General features: G+C 32.9%; 1 protein-coding gene and 1 long non-coding RNA gene across 2 annotated transcripts in view; one reads left to right on the top strand and one right to left on the bottom strand.

The window, feature by feature from the left end:
• The window catches only part of LOC126875922 (uncharacterized), a 258,532-nt gene that overhangs the window by 198,720 nt on the left and 46,300 nt on the right, over positions 1-13,512 (bottom strand). The window lies entirely within an intron of this gene.
• Positions 12,184-12,967, top strand: LOC126875962 (uncharacterized). Its single transcript, XR_007693817.1, has 2 exons — positions 12,184-12,237; positions 12,584-12,967. It is a non-coding gene; the product is annotated as an uncharacterized LOC126875962 (long non-coding RNA).

The raw sequence follows: 13,512 nt of genomic DNA, 5'->3' as shown, positions 1-13,512 counted from the left end.
GATGATCTCGTGTCCTTAGACACGCCCCATCATAGTTTTCCTCTGAGGTATCACCGGGACGGAAAGTCATTCTCTCTTGCGATTTTATCGAAAAAAGATTAACGCCTTACGGTCAGTGAATATTAACAAAGAATCCGACTTAGATTTTGTGAGTGCGTACGACTACCATCCCGTTGTCCGCGGATTCGTTATCGAACCTAAGGCCATTGTCACTAGCGTCGCGAGTGTGTGATCATTGTGAGTTTGTGTCAACTCTGTAACATTTTTGCGTGTGTCAATAAAAGTAACTTCAGTGTAAGAAAATGGATAGCTTCAGTGAAGAATCCTTACCTGTCCCAAGCCCCCGCCACGAGGACGACTCGGGCCCAGATTCGGACATTGACTCAACATATATATTACAATTATTTTATTTAATTACATATAAAATTTATATAAATTTATTTGAAGATTATTAATAATTTTTTTTATTTGATAAATTTTATAAATTTTTTAAATTTTAATATATTTTATAAGTTTCTATATTTTAAATTTTAATGTTTTAGTAAAAATTTATTTATTTATATATATATAAATATATAATATAAATGAAATAATTTAATGATTAGTAATTTAATTAGAATAATGTTAATAAATTTAATTTATAAATATTTTAAAAATATTTATTATTATTTTAATTAAATTTTTTATATATTAATATAAATATATAATTATAAAATTTTGAATTTATTTTAGACTGATGAAAATTGGTCACCTTACGATCGCGTTGGTTTATTTATGCTGGTCGAGGGGATACCGGTAAATTTCCATTCGCCTTTGTTAGACGGTTGCATGAAGCGGCGACATTGTTTTTGCCCGAAGTTTACTTATTATTATTACAGTATGTCCTAACGTTGTTGATACTCCGAGGCAAGATCACACGTGGCTCGATTTGTCCCTCAGCTCGTGTGTCGCTACAATATTATATAAATTGTTATGTATGGGATGCGGAACAAATTAAACGAGTCTGAAAAAAGCAAATTCTTGAACTAAAACAGCAACAATTATTAGTAGCAAAAATATCGAAAGTAATAAGAAGAAGTTGTAAAATACACGATTTCTTAAAAAATGTTGCAGATTATGACAAAAAGAAAAGCACTGGTCGGTCGTCATCGTTATCCGATCGTGATAAGCGAGCAATTTTGCGTGTAGCAAGTACCAGTACTATTTTCAGACGAAAAATAATCAACTTGGATGATCCTGATGGGATTATTTTCATGACATAAGAAAAGAGACAATGTCGGCAATTCGAAGACAAATGGGAGGAGGCAGCGTGATGGTTTGGGCCGGCATCAGTTATTTCGGCAAGACATGTATCAAGTTCATCGGTGGGAGAATGAATAGTGTCCGGTACATAAATTTAATCAACGAACAAATAAATAATCATGCAGAACGCGTTTCTGGACCTGATTACATCTTTCAACAAGATAATGCACCTGTACACACATCAGGATTGGTCCAATCATACTTTAATGCAAATATATATCTGTTTTGCCATGGCTAGCACGCTCCCCGGGCCTTAATGTTATTAAAAATTGCTGGGCAGAACTTGTTCACGGCGTATACGCGAATGGAAAGCAGTGCCAACACGTACAAGAACTAAAAAATGCAATTGTACGCGAATGGGATACATTGAGTCAAAATTATATTCAGAAACTACATAAATCGATAGCAAATCGTACAATAGAAGTAATAGAAAATAAAGGGGGATGTACTCATTTTTTTTTGTTACACACTAAATCTCATAATATTTTTAATTATTTTCAACAAACCGCATATCCTGAGCTCATAATGTTTTGATACTATACGTTACAGACGAAAAACGTTACATGCGTCATTGAGAAATTGAAGATAGCTCACATGGGCTATCTCTTTCATGGGCATGATCGCATTCAAAGATCATGGTTTATATAAAATAAGTAGTTACATTGAAAGGCAAGAATCGCACGCTAAAAATGTAGGAAAAATGACAAATAAGGAAAAATTCCACAGGATCTTAGGGCATGTAAACTTTAATTATTTAGATACAATGTGTAAAAAAAAATTAGTTCAGGGAATGCCAGAAAATTTTGAGTAAGTACAATTGAAATGTGGCACACGTATCCAAAATAAAATGCACAATTTACCGTTCCAAAATAACCGTAGTAGAGCACGCGAGATTTTAGAATTAGTACATACCGATTTAAATGGACCTCATAAAAATACCGGGTTTGATGGATCTAAATATTTCTTAACATTTATAGACGATTACAGTAAGTGCGCATTGACTTATACTTTGAAATCAAAAGATGAAGTTTACATTTGTTTCCTTGATTATACAAACAAAATGGAAAATCTTACTGGTAAGAAGATAAAGAGATTAAGATGCGATAATGGAAAAGAATATATGAACAAAAACATGTACAATCTAACTAGGGCAAAGGAAATTGTCGTGGAACCATGCCCACCTTATGTTCACGAATTAAATGGAACAGCTGAGCGCTACAATAGAACAATTATGAATTCCGCTAGATGCTTATTACATGATTCAAAGCTGAATATTAAATATTGGCCGGAAATAGTTAGAGCCGCGGCGTACTTAAAAAATAGGACCATTACGAACACATATGAAAATAAAACACCATTTGAAATATTTTTTAAAAGGAAACCGAATATAAATAATTTAAGATTGTACGGAAGTAGAGTTTTCGTAAGAATACCTGAAATTAAAATAAATTCGAAATGGGACAAAATAGCAGACACTGGGATACTTGTAGGTTATGAAAACATTGGATATAGGATCCTAGTTAATAATACAATTATAATTGCAAGGCACGTAGAATTTATAGATGAAGATGATAATTTAGACGGATTTCAAGGAGAAGATGAATCAGACAATGAAACAGAAAAGGATTTTGACGAACATTCGGATTCAAACGAAATTCATGAAAATGAAATAAATGACGAAAAGGTCGAGCAGGTTGCAATAAAAGCGGAGAGAAAGTTAAGTAACAAATCAGAAAGAAAACTTGAGGACATAGAAAATAATTTGAGAAGGTCAGGACAGGGAAGAAAGAAACCTCAAAGATATGGCCAAACGAGCTCATATTTCATTTATGTGAATGTAGTTAGCGCAGACAGTCCTCAAACCTATGAAGAAGCTTTAAGTGGAGATGACAGCGGTTCATGGAAAGAAGCAATGGATCGAGAAATGAATAGTTTAATCAAAAATAAGACCTGGCAACTAGTAGAGAAACCAAAAGACAAAAAAGTATTAGACTTGAAATGGGTATATACGAATAAATCTGATAATCGTAAGAAAGCACGATTAGTCGTTCGAGGCTTCCAACAAAATGAAGTACTGGAAGATTTATACTCTCCAGTGGCAAAAATGCAAACGTTGAAGTTATTACTATCTTATTGTTGTCAATATGGTTTGACGATTATGCAAATGGATGTAGAAACAGTATTCCTAAACGAAACTATAAAATCGGAAGTATTTGTAAAACAACCTATAGGTCACGACAATAAAAGCGGGAAAGTATGTAAATTAACAAAAACGTTATATGGATTGCATGAAAGTTCAAGAGCTTGGTATGAATGTTTCCACGAGTATATGAAAAAATTAGGATTTCAAAGAAGTAAGAGTGATTATTGTCTATATATGAAGTATGAGAGCGATGATGTTATATATTTAATTCTATTCGTAGACGACTTATTAACATGTGGAAAAAACAAAAGAAAAATCGATGAGATTAAAAACAAATTGTCAAACCAATTTGCGATGAAGGACTTAGGTGAAGTAAAGACTTACTTAGGAATAAACATTGAATACGATAATAAGAAGTGTGAGATGAAATTAGATCAAAGTAGTTATATAGAGTCATTAGCGAAACAATATAATATAGAAAATAGTAAATTTTACATCAATAGTATATTTTACATCAATAGAACAAAACTTAAGTTTAGAACCCGCACAATCAGCCTCAGACGATATAAGATATAGAAATCTCATAGGAGCTTTATTATATATTAGTACTGGAACAAGATTAAACGTTAGAGATAGTGTAAACTATTTAAGTCGATTTCAAAACAGTTACAACGAGACCCACTATAAATATGCATTGAGAATTTTGAAATATTTATATTTAACTAGGAAATTAAAATTATAAAAACTTATAAAAGAAATTTGAATGCTGAAGTTATTGATTGTTTTGTTGACGCTGATTGGGCTGGAGATAAAGTAGATAGAAAATCCACTACGGGATTTATCATAAGATTTTTCGGAAACGCAATTTACTGGAAATCAAGAAAGCAAAGTGGCGTGACAAAATCATCAACAGCCGCCGGGTATGTAGCTTTATCGGAAGCTGTGAGCGAAATTAAATTTGTAAGAGAATTGTTGAAAGATTTCAAAATAATGATCGAGACGCCAATAAAAATTTACGAAGATAATTCTGGAGCGATTGCGATATCAAAATTTGGTAGCTTGACAAAAAATTCTAAGTACATTGAAGTTCATTTCCATTTTGTGCACGAAAGTTACGAAAATAAAGAGATTGACATTATAAAAGTAGATTCAGAAAATAATGTAGCTAATATTTTAACGAAGGCTATAGGGAGAAACAAATTTGAAAATTTTAGATTACTTTTAAGAATAGTTTGATTGACTTATAAAAGGAAATGAATATGCAGCACAAAAAATTGAGGAGGTGTGTTGAGATTTGTATAATTTTCTGTGCTGGACTGGGTTAAGTGCGTAGTAGAGATACTTGTATGTGGGTATCAGTGTGTGGAGGTATGTGTGTGGGCGGCGTCTCGAAAGCAGATCAATGTAAACTGTTCAGTCGGTTAACAGTCGGGTATAGAAGAAAGTGCTGAGACGCGTGCAAGTGTGTATCGATGAATATATAAGAAATCCTCCATAAAATAAATATATTACTACTCGAATGTTAATCCTCAGTATCAATTTAGTGTTCCTATAACATTATTTCGGCTTCAAAGATCGACAATTCTCAACATTAGTACAAAAATCTGAGCAAACCAATAATCAGATTACCCACTACTAAATCTATCAACATTCTATTCCTCAGAAGTTCTCCCAGAAAATTTTAAGTACGCGCATCGTATCTTTTTAAAACCTATCACATCATTGATCGCGTCTCGCCGCTAACAGAATCTCTAGTACCACTATTCGCCAATTTTCACTAGCCCTTTTATTGCCATAACTTGAAAGCGTATAAATGCCAGAAAGAATATCTCCACGTCCCGTAACCGGAGGCTTTTTATTTTCCAGAATTGTTGAATTTCGCGTTGTACGCCTGGAAAAGGGGCGAGAGTACACGTACGCGAGCCCACTACGATTAATCATTCTGTTTTTCGATGCTGCCTCTCCCGACTTCGTGCTACCTCGTTTTTTTTTTCGTTTTCGGCCAGTTATCATGGAGGAGTCGGGGGTAATTGTTTGCTCACAATACGAATAACAAGGGCGTCAAAAGCCGGACGAGCCAGCAGATTCCTTAGGCAAGTATTTAACGAAAAATGACGCGGCGTTTCCCCGAGCTGTCTCCACCCATTCTCGTCCGGTTAGTTTGTGTTTTAACTCGTTACGTCCATCCCTTTCATCGATCAAAAAAAGAACTACTACTACTACTACTACTACTACTACTACTACTACTACTACTACTACTACTACAAATACTAAAAGCGAGCATAATGACAAAGTAGTAACAAGAATGACTTCCCGTGCTCTGGATAGTCCAGAGGATGGGGAGTCATTGGTAGTTACCTTCTATGGCAGTTTGCCGGGCATCTTCGGCTCGTAACCTCTTCTTTCTTCGGGCGCAATGCCCACTGAAACTTACATCTAAGCTCGAGACTTTCTAAATAGCAAACCAAAAAATAAAGTACAAAGGTGAAATAAAAAGATAAATCGCGGAAGCTGATCCAAGTGCACATAAATGAACAACGATCATATAGCGATCGCTGTCCGTTCGCATCTGCATGCTCGAGAAATATTAACGTTCGTTTCGAAAACTACTCGCGATCACGACCGCGAAATTAAATAAATCGACGAGCAAAGCCAAACGCGATGACACGTTCCATTCGTGTCAGCTTTACCGTCGATTATTCGAATGAAATTCCCTGAAGCAGGTTGGTCACTCGAAAACGCGTCTACCCGATCAGAGGTTCACCTCCACGGTTCTCACACATATCACCAGGGCGCAAGAGCCTCCACTAGAGAGAACGTCCCGAGATGCCTCCAACACCCGAGCTTAACACGCAACATGTACACTCTAATTTACGTACCATTTTCCTGAAATCGACTGACGAAGGCTAGTGACCATTGCGCAAAAAGTGATAAAACACATCTAAAGAAATTATATCGTTAAAATAAATATAAGTAAACTTGGAATTATAATTGTAATTTACAGCAATATTAACAGCGTGGTTACGCTTAATCGTGTAGCTAATATTACCACGAATTGTGATTGTATTGATACGTCTCCACATTTTTCGTATCTTAAGTTGTAGCGAATGAGAAAAACGACGCAATTCCACAGCCTAACCACACACACACACAATGTGGAAAATACGTCGTGCACGATACCCTAACACATGGTCAGCAGCTGAGAAATTTTTGCATTAATTATAGTCATCGTGCCCAATGTCTTTTTCCCATTCAAGTAACACCTGAGCACGTGAATGACATCCTGACAATGGGCACGGCAATTGTTAAATCTGAAAATCCTAATCTAAAAGCATGATTAGTTTGTCTCATTTGTATTTAACGGACTAATGTCCTTTGATTTTATATTTTATTACTTCGTTTTGGATTATAATAACTCTGCTTTATTAATTTAATAAATTACTGAAATTTTAATATTATCAAAAAAGTAACATTAATTGAAAAAAGACTAAGACTCGATGAAATAGAATAATTGTCTCTAAATGCATTACCAAGATAGAAATAATCTTCGGCAATCTCTTCGTCAAAGCACATTTCCAAAAATGCAGAAACAGTGTTCAAAATTATTGCTTTGTTTCAAAAATCTGCCTATCGCGAAGTTTCTTCTTGCACATAAAATTTCACAGATTCTTGTACGGAAAAGAAATAAATTTTAATTCATATTTTAAATTCTACTTACGTTTATAGTATCTGAAGTCAAACAAAAGAATGTGATATATTATAATTAATATTGTCACAAAATGAATGTATCGTGTATTGCATGTATCGTCATTATCATTGAGTAAAAATTGCATCTTTCATTCCAACGAAATCGGAGGGCATCCGATTTTTCCTTCGGTACCTCTTATTTATACTAAAATTCATTGCTTAAGATTAAGTGTATTTATGTCATACAAGTATATTCGTCTAGATATTTGCCTTTTGCAAATATTTATACTGAATACTATTATACATATTTGTCACTACCACGAATACATTCTCAAATTTATATGTTTAAACTAATTATTAAAAAATTAATGATTATAATCGCGATGTGTAAGAAGACCTACCCTGAACTAATAAATAAAGATATGAAAAAAAATGTTATTACTCACGGGTGTAAAAAATACCCGCGGTCACTATGCTCGCAAAAAATTCTACATAATACAACCAGTCACCCGTGCCGATTCGGACCTTTCATCCTACGACATGATTGAGTGACCGGAGGAACAAAAACGCATGCGACTCACCATTAAAAGCGGAGAAGCGGAAAACGTTCCCATCGACACTGCATTATCTCAGCAAATATCGTTTCAAAGACTAACATCAGGCAGGAACTGTCGAAAATCCAATGGTGGAAATGGAGGTTATGAAAAATCTGTTACAAAACAAAACACGATAAGTGATCGCTGATTATTTGGAATGTTGGAGATTGTGAAAAATGGAAATTTATTACACTCGTAACTTTAGTAATAATAAAGATTGAAATTCTAATAAACATCCATAAATGTAAAAACTGAAACTCTAATATAAAAGTTTAAAATCTAGAAATCAAAAATCTAACGATTTTTTAAATATAATAGTCATTTGTTTTATAATTTGGTATTAAGACTTTAACACTTTTTTTATTTTAATAGAAGAATAATCTTAGAAAACCCTAACCTATGAAATTTTCAATCAAATTGTATTTCTTAATCAATAGTATTGAAAGCAAAATATACAGAATACACATAATTCAAGTAAGATATGTGAAGTTACTTACATTCTTGGCTTTTGAGCCACCGTTGGAGCATTCCCAAAAAAGACAAAGAAGTTTAAGCTGTGATATGTCTATAACAAAACAGAAAATATCATTAATATTGTTAATACACAATAATAAGCATGGAAATTTAACAACAATAAAGACTAAACTCTAATAAGTATATAAATTGAAACTCTAATATAAAAGTTTGAGAATAAAACATTCACTGATTTTTGATACGTATCAGACAGTTTTATTGTACCTTAATGTTAAGATTTTAAGACTTTATTTCAATTAAAAAGGACATTTACAGCTTTCTAAATTATCAATCGTTTTATTGTATAATTAACAATATTTCAAAAAAAATATAATAAATAGAACAAATTGAAATACAATATGTAAAACTACTTACATTCTTGAGATCCTGCAGAGGCTTTGTCTTTTTGATGCACTGACTCTATTATCGAAAAAGAATATTCAAAAGAATACAAAATAAGACCACATTACCACGACCGCAAAAATTATAACCGGCGAACAAGAGCTCTAATGTCGCGTAGAAAATTGTTTGATAAAATTTTACTACTTTCGCGCGTGATTATTTAATTGAATTTAATCAAAACGACCGTGATTGGAAAATATTGAAAAATACTTTTGCGGAGCAAACACTGACTCTACAAACCGCATTGCACGCGGTCAAAAATATTCCCTAAAAATAGAGTTGTTTATGGGGAGTAGAAAAGAAGCGAAATATAGTTTCGATGTTTTTCATCTTTTCTCTATCAAACGTTTATTTAGAAAATAGTGCTACTTTTCTTTTACGCATGAAAAATATTAATTTAAAATTACAAGATATTTCTAGATATCGAACAAATGTTTGCGAATACCATGAATGCAATGTAAGCATTTGCAAGAATTATACTATGAATGTTCGTTACTAGAATATGAGATATACACTCCACTAATACACTAGAATACAGTTGAAAATATTTGCAAGATTTCGAAAATTCACAACTAAATATACTTAAATAATACTACAGAAACGCATACGAAATCTTGTTTTGAAGTACTTGAGTTTACTTGCGCGTCACTTCTATCAAAAAAAATATATGTTACGAAGTTAAAAAATATAGTAATGAATAATGCGAAAAACACACTAATGAAAGTAATAAAGAACCGACGCCACCAATAAGTTATAATACGTTACAAACCTGACGCAACGCTATCCACGTTATCGGTACGAAATGAGACGACTAAATGACTCCTTGTACCTTAGTTTCACATAGCAACTACCAAAGTGGCGAGGGAAGTGGGGACACAAGAGCCGGTGGCACAAGCAGCTACGCAGTTAACGATTACACGTTACTAGATAAAGAAATGTATACATCAACAAAAACATTCCTATTCTACGAAGCACTTTCTTTCGAATTACGCAGCAGGAATCATTCGAGTTGCGCAGCAGGAATCTTTCTCTACGTCGATATTTACAAATATCGTACTATAATTCGTAGCCCTACTGGCAACATCACAGATACATTTGTCTAACTTATTACTTTAGTCACCTTACTTTATAATCTTAATTTCGTTAAACAAAGCAAGATTGAAACAACAGCATGGAGAAAGTGAAAAATTACTTAAAATTACTGTTCCGCAATGACCCAGTATGCAGATGAAGTCTTAAGCGCTTTTTGAGTGCGTATTCGCTTTTAATACTAATATAAAAATAATAAAGGAGAAACGATATTTATTTTTAAGTCCAAAATGTAGTAAGAGAATAATTTTTTCACGGTTGAAAATTTGAAGTCCATTGATATTTTCTCTATATCATTTTTATTATCACGACGTAGTACCTGAAGTTTTGACCGATCTAATGATTTTTATTCTTAGAAATATCCTGAATGAACGGGGAATTAAGAAATGTGTAATGAAGGATATAAATAATGGAAATTAATTATGGTGGAGGAATCAACGAAGAAAAGTTATTTTGCTAATTATTATACGAATGAATATTCAAAATGTCGCTCAACGACTACTAAACTATTTAATTAACACTAACCTCACCACCCCTAGTCAAATGACTGGTTTAAATATCTAATTTAAAATTGTACATTTATCGTTATATCTTTTGTTCATTTAGCTTTACGTGAATTTTTATATTCTCCGATTAATTGATTTCTCAACTTTTAAAACCGGGTTTTATTTGACCGGGCCTAGTGAGATTAGTGTCAAAAGCCAGCCTGAAATTTTCTTCAATTTCTGATCTTCGGTTGATTTTCAGTATTTTGCCTTCACTTTTCACCAAAAATTAGATGTGACAAACGAAATGCAATGTAAGACCTGCTAACGTTTAGGTCATGTTGCTTCTAATTGCAACGGACTGTCGCAGCGTTAAATTCAACGATGAATTACGATCCAGATGCAAGTATTGATCCAGATTTCTGTATCGAAGAAAGCAAGGATAACACAAATCAACCTTGTTGCGTTTCGTGTAAAAGTTTTGGTCATCCTGTTCACATCAAGATTGCTCTCTCAACGCTTATTGTCAGTGTTAAAAAGGCAATGGCAAAAGAGAATGTGGAATATTAACGAAGAGCGAAACAAATAAATACGATTCGTAAGTATTAGTAGCGGAGTAAAACGAACTAAAATAAAGTTCGCAATAGTTAGAATCAGAATCGCCAAGAATACTAGTTTCTTTATTATTTCTGTTTATGCAACTTGTTCAGCAAAGACCGAGTTTACCAATGAATTAGACGTACTTGTATAATTTACATCATATATATTATTATAGATATTATTTCTATTATTATATATATATATATATATATATATATATATTATATATCTTTTTAAATAATTGTTATTTTATTGCAGGAGATCTCAATTTCGAACATATGGAATTTGGCAATTTGCGTAACAATAATCGTAGAGTTTTTTTTATTTAATTTTGTTGTTCTCCCCGGTTCTATATGAACCGAAACGGATGTTATATTTCGAGATATTAATATAATATACGTAGTTTTTGTATTGTTTTATATTTGCCTTTTTCTATCCGATTGAGTTTCTGTTCCTTTCGCGTATCCTACGATATTTAGCTTTTCATGAGTGAAACTGTTCGAAAGAGGAAGATATCTGAAGAGATACAAACGCGAAGAAATGAGGAGTCAACGAATGAATGCATGACAGCCAGAAACAGTTGCAGCTTCAACTTCATAGATCCTATATCGCATTTTGTTCCAAAACCACATCATTCATAGATCTTGTTATCATCGATTCAAGAATGAATATTTTAGATTTAATAGATAATAGCTTTGTTAATATCTCTAGATAAAACAGTGATCATCTGGCGCTGTGATGCAGGATTTTCTTTAATGCAGGTTATAATATTCTCCTTGATAATGAATCTGTTGATTCTAACACGAGATATGAATTTTCATAAATTCATAAATTTTCAGAAATTCATTTCGGGAATTCTTTCGAGACTTTATCTATCGAAACAAAAACTGTTTATACCAAACAGGCGACATTTATCTCTCGATGATGTGTGTACATCAGGAAATCTGTCCTGGAATTGATAAAGTTACTTTCAAGATTTTTAATAATGCGAATCAAACAGGTAGATACATCGATTCCTATACATTGCATCCCAAAAGTTAAAAAGTAATTGCCTTATATTATTACATAGATTTCGACGTTTAAATAGCATCCATGCTCATAATACTCATTCTGAGTTTCACAAACTTTTTATTGGAACTTAAAAGACAGTGTGTGTTCTTGCGTTGTTACTAGGGTTCAAGGCATCCAACGTTTTATTTTTTATCTCGTTATCTCGGAGTACATATCTCCACTCTTGAAGCTTTATATTTTGTTATCTCGGGGTGTATCTTCATATTTCTTCAACGTTTGTGCTAACGTTGTATTCTGTAAAATTAAAAAATTACAGAAAGAGACATAACGAAAGAGCTACGTAACCCAAAGAGAAGAACGGAAAAACGTTTGGACTACAATGAAAGATCGTTAGAACATTCGTTATAGCGTAAGTATCCCATAGCATTTCTTGATCCCTTTCGTTTTATATTCGACTCTTTTCGAATTATAATTGATTAATTATTATCAAAACTAATTATTAAAAATTGTTGTTAAAATTATTATATTATTTTATTGGATTATATTTAATAATTATAATTCACTTAATTATAATTCAGTAAAATAATATAAAACAAAAAATGTCGTGCATCTACTATTTCCTCATAAAATGAAAGTAACTTTTGGAACAACCTAATAATTTAGCTAACTTTTAACTGTTATAACTTTTGAGTTGAGATGTTTAGGGCAGGTCTTCCTAAACTATGGTAACATAATGTTGTTATATCTATATTTAGAGGTAGGATCGCCTTAGTTATTACTTTATTATTCGGATGAAAAACACCACACTTCTCGGAGTCGAAAAACCTTTATTGCACACACTTGGAAGGGACACGAACGAACGAACGAAAAGGATGTCTTAAACTATCGATCTGGTCTATCGGCCGTGTCTAGTAACATCTTCTACTTATTCCCTTTTGTAACTAGCCGTCAGCATATAGATGGCGAGCGAGAACATACGTTGTCATTTTCAACACATAATTATGGGACCCTGAAAATTTTTGCGATTGTCACACGTCAGTGAAACAAAAAATGTCAATCATCTGTCATTAAAGAATCAGAAAGAACTGAAAATTATGTTTGGTGTTGTAATATCGGAAAATAAAGATGGAAATTTTTTCCCGATTGCTCACAATTTATTAATATTAAATTGAATATACAAATATAAATTGGACAGAAAACGATATTTATTTAACTTTACAGTTATTTGGCCACTCTCGTCACAACGAATCTAACACACACACACACACTCTCTCTCTCTCTCTCTAACAACTCTATCAATTCTCTCGACTCTACTCTTCGGGTGTCTCGATTGGGGGGGGGGGGTGTTAAAATTTTTTTTTGGCATTTTTTAGTTGAATGCATAACATCTTAAGAATATTGTGTCAAAATTTCAAGTCGATTGGAGCAAAATTGACGAAGTTACGAGTGTTTTTGTACATGTCGGATTTTATTACCTACCCGATCCAAGCGTGCTATTGTTACCTCGCAGACGTTTTTTTCTCCATATAGTACCTAATCTTACCTCCAGATCTATTTATAGTACTTAACGACTTAAGTACAAACCTCCTTATAACTGTACTGTATATTTTGTCAGTGTAGAGTAAAAAATTTAGTGTAGGAGTAAATATTCAATTTTCATTAAGTTTTGTGTTAAATTATTACT

The sequence above is a fragment of the Bombus huntii genome, unplaced genomic scaffold (genome assembly GCF_024542735.1).
Source record: "Bombus huntii isolate Logan2020A unplaced genomic scaffold, iyBomHunt1.1 ctg00000060.1, whole genome shotgun sequence".
Classification (NCBI taxonomy): Eukaryota; Metazoa; Arthropoda; class Insecta; order Hymenoptera; family Apidae; genus Bombus; species Bombus huntii.
This window is presented reverse-complemented; position numbering and strand designations above follow the sequence as displayed.